The sequence below is a fragment of the Falco cherrug genome, chromosome 11 (assembly GCF_023634085.1).
Source record: "Falco cherrug isolate bFalChe1 chromosome 11, bFalChe1.pri, whole genome shotgun sequence".
NCBI lineage: Eukaryota > Metazoa > Chordata > Aves > Falconiformes > Falconidae > Falco > Falco cherrug.
In genome coordinates this window covers 25563499-25582186 of record NC_073707.1, presented here as the reverse complement: position 1 = coordinate 25582186, position 18688 = coordinate 25563499, and the positions used below count along the sequence as shown (strand labels likewise).

General features: G+C 46.6%; 1 protein-coding gene across 3 annotated transcripts in view; it reads left to right on the top strand.

Annotated features, from left to right (window-relative positions):
• KCNMB2 (potassium calcium-activated channel subfamily M regulatory beta subunit 2) overlaps positions 1-18688 on the top strand; it is a 152568-nt gene that overhangs the window by 82214 nt on the left and 51666 nt on the right. The gene's annotated exons all lie outside the window — the stretch shown is intronic.

Here is an 18688-nt window from a genome sequence, read left to right as displayed (position 1 = left end):
AGAAACATTTGAAATGGAATTCCACCTCCAAAAGAAAAGATCCCATTCTGTTTTCAGTACCCCACCACAGCCCCATTAGCAGCTTCCTCACCCAGCTGCAGCCTCAGTGGTATGTCACACAGCTGTAAAGTGACATAAAAGACAAAAAAGGGTGCACATAAACATGTTTCCACGTCAAGAACATTCCCAAATGCTACAGGCTGACAATAACACAGGCTAAAAATAATGCAGAGTTTAATTTGTAGCACTCTACAAACTGGTACAAACAGTGGGAAATAGCTGTCTATTTTCTTCTCTCTGGCTCAAGGCACTTCTTACCTGCCTTTGCCTGGGTGACCATGTATCACATCTCTTTGCATGGATGGGGGGAAACAGGCATGTTGCATCTGATTCTGTTGCTTTATCTCTACCAGTGTTTTTGGAGCCCTTCCCACTTTGGTTATGCTAATCTGATAACATTATTTCTGAGCAAGTTGCCGCAGCAGAGGTACTAAGAGCTGCCTAGCAGAGGCCAAATCCAGCGCAATCAAATATGCCACTTTGTATTTCAGACATTGATTTCAAAGGGTGCAAGTGCACCATGTCTTTGATGTCAGAGGCAAAACAAAACTCACACTTCCAGAAAAGTTTTAGAAGAGATGAGACGAATACAGCAGGGGAGACATTAAGTGCCCCATGTTGTATAAAATGAGAATGCAAACAGCAAGGGAAGCATACCAAAGCCTCGCCTAGCAGGACCAAAGCTGCCTCCAAATCTGACCATCTCTCCTTGAAGGCTGGAGCAGTTTAAATGTCTTTTGGTGCCAGCTGACCTCCAGATCCCCATATCTGTGGGTGCAGCACCCGGCTGTTCCCTGCTGAGCCCTGCAGCTCTGGCGTGGGAGCTGCAGCCGAGGTCCTGCTCTCTGCCTGCTCCTGTGCTGGCAGCCTCCAGCCAAAGCAGGAACATGAGCACCAAGGAAATGACTGATTTCCCCACTACGCCTCACCTTTAATTTAACATTAAGGTTCCCCACAACACAGGGCTGGCAAGGGTGGACAGTCACCCTCGCAGCAGGGGACCAGGATGGTGGCAGCAGGCACAGCCCTGCGATGTACGCCCAGGAACAGGCTCACACACAGCTAAATGGCTCCAGATGCCACAGCTGAGTAGTTTGGAGTATCGTGTTTCAGCAATAAAAGTGAGAACATTGTGGGAATCAAACCTTTGCTATCCATATTGAAGCTGCAAGCACCAGATCGCTCAGGCTCTACTTCATTGGCATCAAAGCTGCTATGTCAGGAAGGGCAATGCAGTTCTGTGATGAAACATCACACCTCTGGACCTCAAAACCCAGCAGGGGGTTCCCTGGTGCAAACTTTTCTTATGGCCAGCCCAGCTGTGTTCTCTCCCAAGTCAAGGTCCAGGTCGGGTACTGGCAGAAGCAGCACCCATTTTGGGAGCTCAGCATTTTTGCTTGCCAAGTACCTAATACCTCCTGTAGAGAAGGAGAAATAATGGATTTTCCAGTCTGATGGACAAAGCAGGTCAGAGTGGAAAAAGTTTGTTGCAGTTGACCTGAAAAGGACTTTTTTTTTTTCATTTAAATATTAAAATCCACATTAAATATTTCAAAATCTAGCTTTTAAAAAAATTTAAGGGATGTTTTTAAGCTAGAAAACTACTTCAAAACAGAGTCCAAGAGTTTAATTGTGAAAGTATTGGAACAGTACTTTTGTGAGCTTCAAAACAAAGTGACAGTTTCAGAAGTCGTCCTATCTGCAGCCAAAATTATCACTTTGATTTAGGCCATTTTTGCAAAATGTTTGAGTACTTCTAAGCAGAAAAATTTCACAGAACTCATTCAGCCCTACTGTTGGAGATAGCAGACTATAACTCTGTTAAGACCTGCACATCTACCTGACACGAGACTCCTTTCACAAGATGGCAGATCCATTTGTTCATGGACCAGGTGGATAATTTTGGAGTAGGTAATCCTTCATTGGTCAATTTATCATTGACTGCAACTATTTTTTTTGTCATTCAGACGTATATACTAAGAAAGATACCTCTCCCCACGTTCCTAGTTAGAGCCAACAAGAACATCCAGGAACAGCGATAGCTGCTTATTCAGAATTCAGCCCTTCACACAGAGCAGCAGAACCTGCTGGCCTGCAGCTCCAGCCCCGTCACACACCAGTGCCCATGTAAATATTTCTGTTGTGTGAGCCACAGAGGCAATTAGGCTAAACCACGTAGTTAAGAACAGAGTTTGGACATCCCTGAGGATGCTGCTTTTTCTGATACTTTCAAATTATTGAACTACAGCGATGGAGGCGTGTATCACTTACGATGATGTCTCCAGGGGTAATTGCAGCAATGAGCTGACTCAGCAGCATCACCATCCTCCCCAGGGCATGGCAGCGGTGTGCTGGGGCAGACACGGGTTGCACCGTGCAATGCTTTAGGGGTCCCAGAGGAAACTGGCATGTCCGTGCATTCAGGCTACCAGAAAAGGCATCGAGTTTGTCATACCAAATGTCTGCAGGGAAGGGGGGCTGCTGGATTGACAGAAAAGAGTACTTGGGAAGCGCTAGTGAAAACTCCTGCAGCCTGTTGCCCACCCTTCCTTGCACTTCTTCACAAAACACCATATATAGAAGGGTCGACAGCAGAAGTGTGTCATCTAGTCTGCCTGCAGGGATTAGAAAACTGGTATAAATTATCCTTTTCATTAATTACTTGATCCTACCTAATCCCCAGTAGATTATGTCGACCTCGATAGACCAAATCTAGGTTTCTTAGCCTACACAACCTCTTTACACTGTTTCCTAGCTTCCATTGCAGAGCTACTTTCCAGCTTTATTACATCCTGGCTCACTTCCACTGTGGCTCAGCAGATCCACAGCATCTCCACTGCGAGTCCTGCCGGCCGCACGGCACAAACTCAAGCCCTTCTGCGCTGCTCAGTGAACTAGGTGTTTCTGTCCAAAATGTTCTGCCCAAAAACGTTATAAGTGCTCCAGAAAAGGGAAGGTGTTCAAGATGTCCCCTGACCCTGGAAATCCAGGAAGATTTACATCCTCCCACAGGTAAAACATCAGGGAGCTCAGGGCTGCTGGACATCCCAGGCCAAACTGGAGTACCAACAGAAGAGCATAAAACCACAGCATGAAGGAGGCAGCACTATGGATGTTCCCAAGCACATTCCAAGGGATATCAGTACTACAACATATATAAATTGATTTTTCAGACTAAACTCAATAGCTACTTATCTCCAACAGCAAAATTAACATTCAATTAGATTCACTAAATAATTCATGACAATACATTCGATGTGGCAGCAAGTTCCAGCAGTGAATCATCCGTGTTTCACATTATTGTGCTGACAGTAACTAGGATTATTTTATAAATTAAGACATCCTTCATTGTTTCCACCATCCACACCCAGATTCTTATGGAGCTCGAAGCCTTACCACCTCCTATTGCCTAAGGCAACTTTTAAAGGGATAAAAGAAATTGTGTTATTGAGATTTTTAATTTAAAGCAATTTAACCATACATAGAAGCTTCATTAACTGCTGGATTTTTTTCCAGCAATGAAACACATTTGGAGCTCTGCAAACCTTTTGTAACGAAGTGATGCAGAACCACTGTTTAGTCATGCAAATGAAATGAGAGTTAACAGAAAGGCATTCTGGGGACCATGAACCTTTTGCCAAAACTCAAAGCAAAGATTACTATTGTCAGTCAAAAGGCAGAAGCATTTCCAAATTGTCTTTTGTGCCTGTGCATTGTTGGGAGAAGGATAAACAAGACAGAGTAAACATTTCCTGCAGTCTGAGATACCCAGGGTACCAAGTACTGCAGGAAGGGATGCAAACAGTTTCCTAAGAAACTGCTGAACAGATACATAGTGTTACTACTACAAGCTGAGAGGGAAAAAAATACCAACACAGTTTTCCATCCATCACTGAAGCACTCCAACCTTTACCAAATTCATCCTTTCTCATCATCATACGCGAGAACAAAGCAGACACTCAAAAACAAGACTTTGGCAAGCAAACCACAAAATTCACCCAGTTCTGCTTTGCAGTCTGAAAGCTGTTTTCTCTTGATGATCAGGCACACTGTTCTCCCAGAGCAAACCCAGTGCCACTCCAGCGAAGCCCAGGGAGCAAGCCCAGGCTTGGCCCAAGACAGCCAGAGACAAGCTGGCTCCTGGCCTCTGTAGCTTTCTGCCTTGGCATTTGAAACCCTTCTCATTAATTGCTTTTAATAAGACATCTATTTATACACAGAGAACCTAGAAACAGGGGCTGGGACATATGCTGGTTTGGAAGCTCAAAGCCTGCAGCCAGGCATCCTAGCAGTTCAACTGCTGTTTTTATTTGTGTAGTTGTGTTTCACACCCTCCTCTACAGAGGCAGTGTAATTAAAACCACCTGGAAACTCGAAGTGCCTCTCGCCACACAGCCAGCTGACACTGAAAGCACAACCCCGGTCTTGGAGGACAGTATATTCCTCCAACTTAGTTTTACTCTCTCAAAGCCCATCTGGCTCCATCTCTGCTCCCCCAGGACAGGCAGTTTGGTAAATATGTGGTACCCCCTCCCCTGGGAACACCAGGTGCTGGGTGCAGCACCCGCAGCACTGCACACTCAGACGCCCGAGGCACCACGTGCTCACACCTGAGAGCCCAGAAGGGGCACGGTGAAGGAGGGGAGACCCCCATAATGCTGCCTGGGCAGTACTTTTCTCTTTGAACTGAAAGATTTTGTAAACAGGGTTTAGCAAACTGTAGGTAAAATTTGAGCTTTCTCTAACCTTAGTCTTGGAGATTACTAGCGAGGCTCATATTGCTGAGGGATCAAAGATGAATAGCCATTTTAGCCTGTGCCTCCACAGCAGCTTTTACAGCGTTAGATACAATGACCAGGTGCACAGCTGGTATAAACTGCTTCAACTTTATTATCTCTGCTAGCAATAAGAGCAAGTTCACTTCATCCAAGGACTTCTCGCAAGGTTGGTATTAGATAAAGCTGATACACAGGTCTCCCTAAACTGCACAACATTTACTCTTTTTTGTTTGTTTCTGTTGAGATCTCCACAGATGCTAAACAACTCATTAAGATATTGTGTCCTGCAGACACCAGAGTGTGTTGACATATAAGATCAGCAACAGATACTTTAACAGAAGAAATAAAGAAAGAACCTCCCACCACTTGCTACTGTGCAGCAAGGAAGGAGCGTGAGCATGAGTCCCAGAGACCAGGCACAGGCTGGCTGCGTCCAGATTCCCAGTTGTCCCCATTTGCAGGGTACACTCCCTGTATAACAGTGGTGACTTCAAGCCCAGGCAGGGAAACAAGGTCATTGTCATCATGATAGTAAGCAAACATCTGATAGCAAGCGAACAGCGCAGCTGTGGACTCACAGCCTGGGGCTGTGGGTCCTCAACGAGACAGACTGTGATGCCTAAGGGATACGCATCTAGCTGGCACTGGCTCAGCAAGCAGCAGCAGCCCCCGTAATGAACGAACTTGCCATAGTTTGTGCAAAAAATACAGAGCATGGATTATCTCTAAGGCTTCTGTTTGGTCCAGAGCAACAACTGGCTGCAAAAACCAGAGAGGAAGTGTGATCCAAAAGCTTTTGAAAGGGAAAGATACAAAACAAGCCTTAGAGATGCTCTAAAAATGAAGTGTTAACTCCATCCATGCTTCTTTGATAACACAGCCAGGTAAACTGCAGCAGTGATCACATCCTGCACTGAAAGTAGGCCGCATCCATTGTAAGAGTCTGAGCAGCACAGGTTAAGAGAGACATAGCAGGAGCCTCTCTTGCATTATAAAAAAAGTTAGTGAATTAGAGAGATTGGCAAAAGACAGGAAAGGCTGGAGAACACTTGAGCATGATGCCAAAACCCACAAGCCACTAAATGGCTCTGTTTTGCAAGCTAAATGGCTATTCATGCCATTAAGACCAAGAGTGACAGTACTAACAATTTATCACAGAACATCTACTCTAGACTCAATGAAAAATCGCCCCAGTAAGAAATACATCAGTAGAGCTGGCAGATATTATCTTTATTAGAAAGGCCTCTCTGATAACCAAATTCATTGGGAATTTTAGCAATTTCTTTGTATAAACTTCTGCATACAAAACTCAACATAGACAAATGTAAATGGGAGCTTTGGAAATACAGCATTTTATTAAATCAGGGCTACATTTCTCAGTGGAGCTTTAAAGCAGGGTTTTTTTCTGCAAAGCACATTTAGAAACAAGATGATATAACTACTGAAGAGCCTGTACCACTGCTGGAGTTTGCATTTAGCCCCTCCCCAGCCCCAATAAAAGTTAGATGCAGTATGGGGAAGCTGATGCCATTGTCCTTGGGGTGCAGTAATTGGGGTTCTTCATTGTTAATGTTTTTTAACCAAAATCTACACATGTTCCAAATTAGACACAAAAACAAAAAGGAAGAAACTTTACTAATGGAAAGTTTGCAAAGCAGGATCCAGCATCCCACCCTCTGAATTTTCCCACCGAGGCTGCTGGGTCAGGAGATGGCAGGCTTGGCTGTAACAGCGAGCACCAAGCCCTGGTGAGCTAGGATGGGAAACTGCAGTAGCTGTCACTTCCAATTTCCTTTCTGACGTGACAGTGCAAAGATATGAAAGGAGCAGTTTGCCCTGGCTGCTCTCCTGGGGCCCAGCAGCCAGACGTGGTGCCTCTTGGGCATCCTCAGTGCAGGAGAGCTCCGAGTGCCTCTGCATTCCCAGCCCACAGCTTCCCCAAAACTTGGCTTTGCAATTGCTGCTTTGCACAAGTACTGGGCAAACTCCAACCTGGAGCAAAGCAGGGCTGGAAAGCTGAAAAGCAAAGAGAGAACTCTTCCTAGGGCGAGGGACTCCCAACAGCTGCATCTGTCCCAGCCAGCAAAGCCACTGCTCAAGTTCAGATATACACAATGCACACAGCAAGGCATCAGAGATGGCCATGGGGACACTGTGAGGAGCAAGGTTCCTCTAGCACCCTGCACACCATGAAGCTGTCTCATGCCCAAGCTGCCCTTGGACACAGGGTGTGTCTGACCTTGGCCATGGCAAGAGCTTTTGGGAATGCCATCCTAAGCATGCAGAGCATAAGCCTTGACAGGGAAAACTGTAGCAAATGAGCAGCCCACCCTGCCCTCACACAGGCTGGTACACGGCTGGTTCTCTCCATTGCCTGATCCAGGGAGGTCCAAGAGAGCTCCCTTCGTGGCATGCAGAGTTCTGAGATGGTGGCTTCAGGCAGGAGCAGACAGCCAGGTCCAGCTTTGAACCCTCCCCCAGATCCCCCACCTCCTGCAATCTGCCCTAATGCTGGCATCATTCCTAGTCTAGCACGGCGAGGCAGCGCTCTCTCATTCTAGCTTGGGTCCGGGGAGCCAGAGGGCTGTCCAGGGAGGACCGCGTGGTGCCAGCGGCAGAGGAAGCTGGTAAAGCCCATAAGCTCCCTCAGTGCTCTCCTGCTACATCATATACCCTTTTTTGCAGCCATGGAAAACAGTTTAGCTGGGGGGTGGTGGTGTGTGTAGTTAGGGCAGAAGGGGCTTATTACATGAAACCAGTCCAACCCCCTGCAATACATGCCAGCACATTCCAGCTGGCAGTGATATTTTGGCTGTCCCCCTTGGAGAGGGGTCAGAGCCACCCTGGCAATTCATGCTGCCCTAGGAGGCATGTCACACACAGGGCACTGCCTGCTGTGCACAACAGGGTGCTCAGAGCCCCAGCAGCCCATCCAGGCATGGAAGGGACAGACAGGCAACATGCAGACCCCAGAGAACACAAGCTTCCAACTCCCACATGGCCCCGGGGAGGAGGATCTGCCCTGCATAGATCACCAGATTTCCTGCTTTTAAAAATAAGAACCAACCAGTGGAAAATTGCACCTAGGAGTGAAATTGTGCTCAAACCCATTGTTTTCCACAGCTACTCATCCAGCAGCCTAGGAACAGCAAAAATTAAGAGTTCATGCACAAGTTCAGTGGTATTCCCTGGTGCAGCAAGATGAAGCTTTTAGTAACAAGGTCACCCAGAAATTCTCAAGTTTGCCATGCAACATCCCCCCACTCCCACACAGCCTTACAGGGTGCTCAGAAAAGGAAAAGCCATTTCTCTTTTAAATCCACATAATTTCAGTGCATTAATGAAGTTCTCTGCTCTGTCCACACTGAAAAAGGACACACTAGACCATGCTTTAAAGGGTCAGGAAGGGAGAGTGCAACAGCCTTTGACCTCTGACAGCAAATTACTCCTTTAATCCTCACAACAGAGACATTTAGCGTGGTGCTGAAGGCCTGAAGTCTACCTAATCCTGCTGCTGACCTGGAGAGATCATTAAGTGCAGAGGGCTGCACAATGCTTATAAGCCACAACCCATCAGCCTGGCTATTCCCCAGGCTCTACTGAGATCCCCAGGTCAGGATTTCCCCAGCCCCAGCCCTCCTTTCCCCCAGGCAGGGCTGAGGAGCTGTGCACACTCTGTGCACACCCAGAGCAGCACCAAGGTGTGCTGAAAAAAAATCGGTGTTTCAGACCACTAAATCCATCCCCCTTGACCTGTGAAGAAACAGGTTTAACCTGGAGATGGTATTATAAGGCAAGTCTCACAGTATAGAGAAATTGCAACTTGATTTTAGTGTCATTTCTACCACTGCATGGCCAGTTTTACTCCATTTCATGTCTAACCCTCCAGAGAGCCAGAGACCAACATCACTTGCAGCACACTTATTGCAACAGACAGGTGAGAAAAAGCACCTCACAGACCTGGGAGTCCATCCCACCCCAGCAGTGGCAAAGAGCCTCAGTGACAGTGGGTGACACAGTGTATTTAACTAAAACTCTGCTGGAAAAAGAAAGGAATAAAGGCTGACAGAGCTGCTGTTCTAATAAGAAGTTTATCATGGCCTCTGTGGAAATGAAGTGTCTCTTCATGTTTGCCAGTCGGTGCAGGGAAGGACAAGGCGAGCAGATCGACTGGAATCCCAATTACATGGTGCAGGGTCAGTCAACGAGGATGTTACATTCAACTCTCCTACAACACACAACACTTCAAAGCCTTTAAGAAGCTGTTTTAAACAAGAGGCTAAAATGCAAATCTCACTTCTTGCCGACTAGAAAAGAACAAAGAATTTCTCACAAAGGCCTCTGAAAGATTAGGCATGTTATTGTTAACGCTGTGTAAGAAGTGGACATTAATTAATGCTGAACTGCAAAGAAATTCCAGTAGTCTCACATATTTCATTCCTGCCACTGCAGCAATGAACTCATTATGAATAAAGAAATTAAAAACATATATCAGAAGGCAAAGTTAATGATCTTTTTCCTATTATTGTGAGCAACATACACCACTGGACTAGAATGAAAGGAGGAACATAGCTTTTGTTATAGGATAAGATCACAGCCCAAAGCACATCCTTTGCTGAGAATGAAGTGTTTATCAAGTGATTTCCAAGATACACACTGTGACCTTGAGCCGTACACTTAATATCTGACACCCAGTAGGTTTTCTAGCCACAAAATGGTAACAGCAGCACTTACCTCCTGCGAACTGAGAGTCAAACTTAGGGTGGGGGGACCACTTTGCTCATCTGTCCTTGTGTGGTGCATGCTACGAGAGCTGGGGACATCCTGGAGAGTCCTCCAGTCACAGCGAGAAGACAGTGAAGTCACATCTCAGGGTAACATGGGTGGGTATTTAGGAGCAGGCTTGGTGGAACCAGAGACACCTGGGCAAGGTGGCTGGCAGGAACACTTAGAAGCCCAGCAAGAGAATGTTACAACCAACTGAGGGAAAATTGGGCTCAAAGGAAGAGCTGGGGGTTGAGGCAAGAGCAGCTGAAGTGGATGAAAAAGATCCAGCAGTGTAGAGTCGGTCAGTCAGTTAAAATTGTATTTGTGCTGCCAGGAGCAGGTTGAGGATTTTTGCATTCTTGGTAAATTAAAAAAACTTCAGGTGTAGGATTGCATAATCATGCACAAAAACAAGCAAAGCCACAACTGCAGTGAATCAGTGATGCTCCAAGGACACCTGAAAGCAGCTCAGCTCCATGCACAGACATGGCCAAGGGACACCATCTCTTTTCTTCAGCATTTGCCCATTCCCAAGACATCTGTCACCTTGCAAATTAACCCAGGCTGACACTCAGCAAGGCACGTCTGCAGCTGCAGTGAACCTTTCCTGCAAGTTCCCATCTCAGATATTTCAGTAGTCCTTGCTTTCATATCTCTACTATTTTTACTGCTTCCATTAGTCTTTTCAGCTTGAACTGAACAGTCTGCCTTCACATTATTTCCATCATTGCTCTGCCCCTATCTGATACACGTGTCAGTGACTGAAAAATTCCATGAAGCTTGGATAAATCCATGTTGTCTGGTAAATAATAGCAGTGTGTGTCCCCGTTCAAAGAAAGTGATGAGAGGTTTATTAATGTAGCATCAGATGAATTTGTTTTGTATAATTACGCATAGAATTTAAAAAGAGATGTCATGCAGGCAATCTTTAGAGTCATAATAGACAATCTGTAAGAAAGAACAAAGGAAAATAATTTTAATAAAACATCATGCCCTAAGCAAGAAATATGCTTCATGTATCATACATGAGAAAAGATAGTTATTTGATGTAAAACGGAATTGTGACCTTGCTGCAGAGCGTTCATTACCTAACACCGCGACAAGCAAATGAATGGATTTTGGAATAGTGCAAATAATAGTAATAATAATAATTTTTGGTTCCTGGCATTTGCTCGCTGACAGCCAGATTTAGCAGCAAGTGTTTTGTATTATTATTTATAAAAGGGATTGCAAATAGAATTCCACATAACCTTAAGACATTACGGAAGCATATGTCTAGCGCAAGGGTATTACACACAAGTAATCAAGGTTTTGTGAGTGCTTATAAGGCAAGCAGTGGAAGACCAGAAACAAAATGCTGGCTGCCAGAAGAATGCATGCTTTATGCAAGGACACATATGTACATGCAACTATCAATTATGCATCATTCTTAGGCAATTGAATCCCTACATAGGAAGGTTATGATTATGGTTACTATGGAAATTACTCATGCAGTTTCTTACGCATTTTGCACACGATAAACAGTTGTGTGATAGTCTGTTGATACTGTTTAAGGGAACTGTAGCACTCCCAGGAGGTGCTGAATCATCAAGTTTGGACACCACCCTCTGCAGAAAGCCTTTCCCTTGCTAAACATGAAGGGGTGCCTGAATCATCTCCTCCAGTAGGTCCCAGTTCAGTTCTTCTGGGCTGGACTCCAGAGCTGCCCAGAGCCTGCCCCAACGCCCTGCTCTCCAACAGGGCACCACCTCAAAATACCAGCAAACTTCCTCTTCAACAGCTGATGGAAAAAATTTCCCCTTCCCACAGCCTATACCAGCCTGTCTGCAGAGCATCAGGAACGGGCTGTGAGAATGATGTGTATTTGGGGTGAAAATTTACTGCAAGAGAGACCGACTGCTGCTCCTGGGAGGGTGGACAGATTGAGAAAAGCTGGTGCTTTCACAGTGATGGAGAGAACACCAAAGCGCTCTGCCCCAGCTGAAGGATGTGCTGCCAAAAATTAAGGCAGGGGGCAGGAAACACTGTATAGGGGTTTTACCTCATTAAACCTGCACAAAACCTAAATCAGGCCTTAGGAGTAGCTTGCAACAGAGCACGTATTCTGTGTGGAGCTGGCAGGATTGCCTTTGTTTTTCAACAAAGATCACAAATAGGTTTCTAAACCACCTCAATGTGTTTAAAATGGTGAAGTTATTAGGCAAGGAGGTACAATAAAAGAAACATCTCTGCAAATGGAAAACCCCTAGGCATATACGCCTTCAAAATGCTATTGGAATTTTAAGCCCTGATAATTGCTTTGTAATGTAAGCAATTGCATTATGAGCATGAACACCGCAGCCGATGCATCACCGCAGCCGTACCTTCCGCCCTGCCTGCGGTCTTTTCCCCTCGGCAAAGTACCCTCTGATTGCGGTGGGCTTAAATGGAACTCATGGCACAACTGATTGCATGTGCTAAAGGGAGTCGGTTTAATGGACAAACCTAGCTGCTGTGTAGCCGTCTGTGCAAGACCATAGCAAAAGGGAGAAAGCCCCACGGAGCAGCACCGGGCACTGCCCCCGGCACCGCCAGCCAGGAGCATATCCCGGCATGCGAGGGGACCTTCATCAGCTCTCCTCGAAAGGGAGGGCACCAAATGACTTTTGCTCTCTGAAGCCATAATTTATTAGAAAACCGCTAGAACGAGGCAATTTTTCTAATGGAGAAAGTTTCCCTCCTCTAAGAGCAACAAATTAAAATTGGAGAGGGCTGAACACAAACCCAACTGCACCCTTGGCAGGCTGTCATTTCTTTCAGGCTTGTTCTGAATTCAGTGGCTTCAGAGGCTGCATCTAAAATATATTCAATCTCCCCTAGGTCCCAGATATTTCTTCTCACCCATCACCACCAGGCTGAGGCCCAGCAGCTCAAACAGAAGCCCACCCGCCCCACACTCAACCCTGTTGCCCCGGGGGCAGTGGCCACAGCAGAATCGCCTTCCTCCCTGCCAGCTCTGCTGCAGACTAATGCACACAGTAAATCACCAGCAAACAAATAAAAAAACACCCCACTGTATCGCAGAGGGACTAAAATTAGCAGTGAAGTTGCCTGGAGGTACAGGAGCAGTCGAATTTGGTACGTGGCAACCCGCAGCCTCCCAGAGCCAGAGCGGGAGCTGCGTGGGACAGGGCTCATGTGAGCAGTGGCCAAAGTTCTATAGGTGACCCCACCTATAGCTGGCAGGCCCTCCGATGAGTTTGCTGCTTACGCTTTCCATAGAATTTGGGCTGAAAATATTCATGGTGGGCGCCTGCTGCAGACTATTTTGGCAGGGGTGGGGTGGGGGGGAAGCTTCACAGAACAGCTTCACAGTTTCCGAGCAGTGGGCTGGAGACAAAATGCCACGTTTTGTCCGTGTTAAAGGCTCTGAAGCATTTAATTGAAAAGCTTTAGCAACCCTGTACTTAGGAGGAGGGTTTTGGTGTCAGAAGTGTCCCTTTTGCTATTTTGGGGGGAAAAAAAAGCTGCAAAACTGGTCAAATTGTGAACCTATCAAGGTTTGCAAACACTCAGTAAAGACCTACTCAAACAAACGTAGCTGCTAAATTCCACAGCCAGGCTTGCTTCTGGATGCCCTGCTTCCCACCAGACCCCAGAGGGGACACTGTCCCTCCTGCGACCTCTGCTTTCAGGGGAGAAGGCAGCAGCTCCTCCTCCCTGTGCCCTCACAACAGAGCCATCCTGGGGTGGGCACATCCCACCAGCACCCAGGAGGGTCCAGCCCCTGGAGCCAGGGCTGCGCTGGAGCTGCCTGGGGCCTTCCCATGGAGTGTGACAGGACATGGGATCACCCACACTTGGGATCAGAGTCTGCTTTTACCCACACCTGTACCCACCCCCCCAACCATTCAGCAGCACTATAGTTGTAATCATTATCACCCCTGAAAATGTTGCAGTTTTCTGTATTTTCAGTTCCTCAATTACATTCATTATCACATTAAACATTCCTGATGCTACAGGAACAGACTAAAAACAGTAAGCCTGTATCTTCTTAACACAAACGTAACCCTTTTGTACTACTGAGAGTGTAGCAGGCTCATTGTTTTACAGCAACAAAGCTTTTGTTTCCAGAAATCCAATTCATAAAGAATACTTGCCAAGGCTGTACACATTTCGTTCAGGGTTTTTGTTGTCAGTTTTGTTTGGTTGGTTGGTTTTTTTTCTTACTGCCACTGACATTTCTTCAAGTTCAAATCTGATTTAGGATTAGACCAGCAATTGAAATAAAATGGAAGAGTCATAGAAAAGCAAAAAAAAAAAAATTTCCCTCCAACTGCAGGGCACAACCGCACCACCTTCAGGCAGGCAGCCCTGTGCCCACCCCAGGCTGTGGGATCCACACACCTTCCGCTGCTATAAATAGGCACAGCCACTTTGCTCTGTCTCCAAAAATAGAAGCACATTGCAAAGGAGATAGAAACAGTAAAACACTGTACATAAGGTTTGGTGTCTTTTTTTAAATAAACATGAATTTGTAACCAAAGCTGCCCAAGGCAGGCAGTGATGCAGCCGGGGAGATGTTGTCTGCAGGAGCATGCAGGGGAACCAGCTGATGGCTGCAGGAACCAGGTCAGGGGTGAGGAACAAGCAGGTTTTGATGCTATCCCACTTCTCCCCATGCCAAGCTCCAAGTCACAACAGCATGATTAAAACATATAACAAAAATTGATATCTGCCTGTCTGGCTACTCCAGAGCTCCAGCGAGGGTAAACAGACAACCCTCAGGTTTGCTCGCTGCCTCCACAGTGCAGGTTCCTAGGGAGCATCCCCTGCTCCAGGAGAGTCATGCAGTAGGACATGGCACCCAGGCTCTGCCCTGGCACTCACCTGGGGCAGATGCAGCTCCTGCTACCCCTGGGCAAACAAAACCAAGCCTGCTTTTCCCAGCCTGGTGGCTTCAGCCACGCCATGGTCACAGAATGGCACCAGATACTAGACACCCCAACACCAGGCACCAGTGCTGTTGGACCTGACCTCCCTCCATGGGCTGGATCCCAAGCAGGGAGCACAATCCTGGGTCTATCCTGCCCGGACATCAGAGATGCCATAACACTTTATAGGAACAAAGATTTTGTCCCAAATTGCCAACACCCACAGCATGCGATAGCCCTGCTGCTGCTGGGTGAGCTTTGACAGCAAGCTCAAAGCCAGAGGCAGGGAAAACAGACACATCATGGATCTGGCATTTTGTTGCTGTTTGTTGTATTAATTCAGAGGAATTAGTGTCACAGGACAGGAGGCATATAAGGCCACTGAGGAAATACAGCGAGGAAGGTACCTTGCCCAGCATCCTGGCTGTGGACTTGCCCTACTCCAGCCTCAAAGGGATCCTTCAGCTAACAGGGACAGACCTCTGTTGGCTGCTACCAAGAGTCACCTGAAGGCTGCTGGAAGGGTTTTGCAAGAGAAATCTAGGAATGATTCTCAATTCCTACTTTATCTAGTAAAAAGAATTGAAAGCAGCTCAGCTGCACTCATTTACAGTTGCCTGTCCTCTGCTCCACCCTGGTGGGCTCAGCAGCACAGAGGCCCCCACACAGCAGCACTTGTACAGAAAGTCAGAGCTCTCTGGCTGGGGGTACCCAGGACACATGCAACAAACAGATTTCTAGCCCCGTACCTTCGCCTTATCCCTCTAACTCCAGGCAGCTCTCACCACAGAGCTGCCCAGCCTTGGGCATTCACAGGTCAAATGCTTCACTTACACTGATTTTTGAATGCAATTACCAGCTATTTGAAACACAGAACATTCTTAGCCTCCCTTGGATCAACTTTTTCAGCAATGCTTGTTCCAGGGAAAAAAACCAACCACTAAAACAAACAAACAGATCTTCAGCAACTCAAGCAGCCACCAGAGCACAGGCAGTGCTTTGCCACAGGGTGAAGAGAGGTCACGCAGTGGGGGCTCATTACCAGAGCAGGAGGGTTGCGAAGCGACATCAAGCAGACCAGGCACATCTCCTGCAGAAAGTCACCCTCTCTCTGAATCTTTGTAATTGGTGATCAGTCCCATACAAGGCCAGAAATCAGGCTTATTAAAGCATGAACTGCTGAACCCCTTGTTAGATGCCAACAACATCTTCACCTGTGGGATTATTTACCCTGTAGGCAGGGTTACTGGCCCTGGAGAAAAAAAAAAAAATAAATAGATTTCTAGCAGAGATAGTGCAGCTGGGGCACATTTCCCATCCATGGGATGATACCATGCTGTCTCACAGAGAGAATGCTTCCCACACACACCAGAAAATAGCCAGTACAGCTGCATGCACACAAGGCATATGTTTCTGTATAAGGTACCTATATGGTACAGCTCCTCTTCTGCTTTCACTGTATTTTATCTTTAAATTGAGAGAGCTTTTTTGTAGCAAATCATCAGAGAGGAACAGCTAGTTACCAAGGAGATTCTCTGATGAATCAGACACTGACTGGTATAAGATCTAGACAGGCTGTAGCTTCTTAATTTGTGAGACCTTACATTTTAAACAGGGGGGAAAAGATCCTATCACAACCAGCCATGGACCACGCCAGCAAAAGCAGCTTTTATTTTTGCCATAGGAACAAATAGCAAGCACACAGTGTGGGAAATCAGTGAGCAGCCGGAGATGAATGGGAGCGTCTCTCCAGCATACTCTTGACTCAGAAAAGCAAATACCACCCAAGGACAAAGTGGTCCGATGGAGGTGACTGAGGGGAAGGCTGGGAAGCCCCTGATTTCACACCGGCACGTGCAAGGATACACAGGGAAGAGTAAGCACTGGAGAAAGAGCTGCATGCCTGCTTCTGCACAGCCCTGGCATTTTGGAAAGTAAAGGTTGCACAGCCTGGCGAGGTGCTGCCGATCCGTGTGCTGGCCACGGGCACAGCGCAATACTGGGACTGCCCCAACCCTGAGCCCGCTTTCCTGCCAGACTCCTGCAGTTTTCTTTTGAGGAGCGGGTGAGACAGATGAATTTCACCAGATGACAGCAAAGGCACTGACCCCGTGCCAAGCATCCTGCCCTCGTGGGGGTGGCCATCATGCCCCGGAGGAGCCCAGGCAGCCAGGGATACACAGACAGCAGATGAGAAGAAGAGATTTTATGAAGGTGGGAATAACAAGGAGCTGCATGAAACAAAGTTTGACAAGAAAAAGCTCCGCTTTTTTGGGCTGACTGGATTCAGATGGTCTTTGCACCCACTTCCTTCTGGCATCTTGTTTCTGAATAATTACTGAACCCTGGTGCTTCGCCTGCATTTAAAAACAAAGTAATTAAAACTGCCTGGGAACTGCAAGAGCAGCGAGAAATATTTGGAGACATCAAGAGACAAGATATATGGAAAACTCCTGCTTGTAGATAGGCTGTTTTCCCAAAGGTGGAAACTACAGAAGTATGTAGATGAGAGGGAAAATCTCCCTGTCAGATCCCATTGAAATCTCCGTTTTGGGCGCTGCTGCTCCGCTGCTACTAAGGTAAACCTGATCCTTACCGGGGGAAGCTGCAGGATGCGCTGAGGTGTTTGGGACAGTGCCGAGAGCTTAGATGGGCTGCTGTGAAGTATCAGGGAGTGAAGATTAAAACATGTATTAGAGCAAATTCAGGCTTTACCGCACCCTGGAAAAGGATTTTCCTAGAGCGATTGTGTCCGACAAGAGGCTGGCACAAGCCAGGCTTTAACCAAGGATTTGAGTGAAGGGCTTCTTATAAGCAAACAGTTTCAAGTGCTGTTTTGAGATATAAATTACACTTGCTCATCTCAGAAATTAATTAGCTGTCAGTAGCATTTGTGGGCTGAAGCTAGAGGCTTACAGTAACATTTTAGTGATGCATATTGTGATGTTATCATGGGAGGACCACTTATTAGCGGGCCTTATTTAGAAAGCAAAAATACTCCAGAATGCTGCAATAGAGACTGAAAACAGCATATGGGGTAGGGAAGGGGTGCAAGAAACACTTGCTGACAGCAAGCTGCTTTTGGCACTGCAAAAAAAATTGTCAGGAATTTCCAAGCCATGGCTCACAGCCAGTGGGTAACTCACTGTCCGTCCCCCTCCAGCTTCATACAGGGGCTCGTACAGCATTCACTTGCTGCCCTTCCCAGCTGTGCCAGGCAAATTAAAGATGTAGTAGCAGCAAATTAAAACAGGCTGCCAGCATTCATGCACTTAATGGGCTATTTGGTCTTGTTTGACTTCATATTTATGATCTTTATTCACTTTAGGGTTAAGTTGAAGTCGTTTATATGTTTGCATTTAAAACAGGGAAGGGCTGAGAAAGCTGTAACTGCACACAAACTTCCCACAGGCAAAGCACAAACTTCCACGGACGACTCAGCTTACAAACCACACTATGCCACAAGAGTGCTGTTATTCCAGCCTTGGGCTGATTTGGGATATCCATACTCCCCAGGAAGCATTCAGAGTTTGTTTTTCCAAATGTGTGCAAGCAGCAGTTGCTAGAACATGAAGCGGATCTTACAGAGTGCTTTTAATCCAAGAACAGCAAACAGGCAGGTTAGGGATTTACCAGTGGAGAAACTGAGGCAGTGAGCATTTAAATAATTTGGATAAAAAACTGCAGCCGAACAGAAAAAGTGTCCAGATAGGAACTTAAGTCCTCAGTTCCGCCGCTTTGCAGTAACTATTGGTCTGGAAAGCCTTGAAAATGCACCGCTCACGTGACTTTGGCTATGCAGCAAAGCTGGCCTCGACACGGGGACTAAGGGCGGCACAGCCCCTGTACAGTGTGGTCCCTGGGCTGGACAACACCTGCATTCTCTCTTTGCTTGTGAACACTGACAGCAGCAAATAAATAAGAGGTTGACAGTGGTCTAAACACTGGCTTTTGAGTTTAAGGTTTGTTGCCACAAGCATTTGCCTGTGTAATAAGGAGAATAAAGTCAAGGAAAGAGGTGGGGATTCAAGAGGAATATGAACTGCCAGGTAAAGGGTGGCCTCCACCAAGCCATATGCTTGGCAGCAAATCTGGTCCCTCAGTACTAAACTTGTGTTGAAACAGGGAGAGATTTTGATACAGATAAAGTTGAAATACAAAGAAACTGAT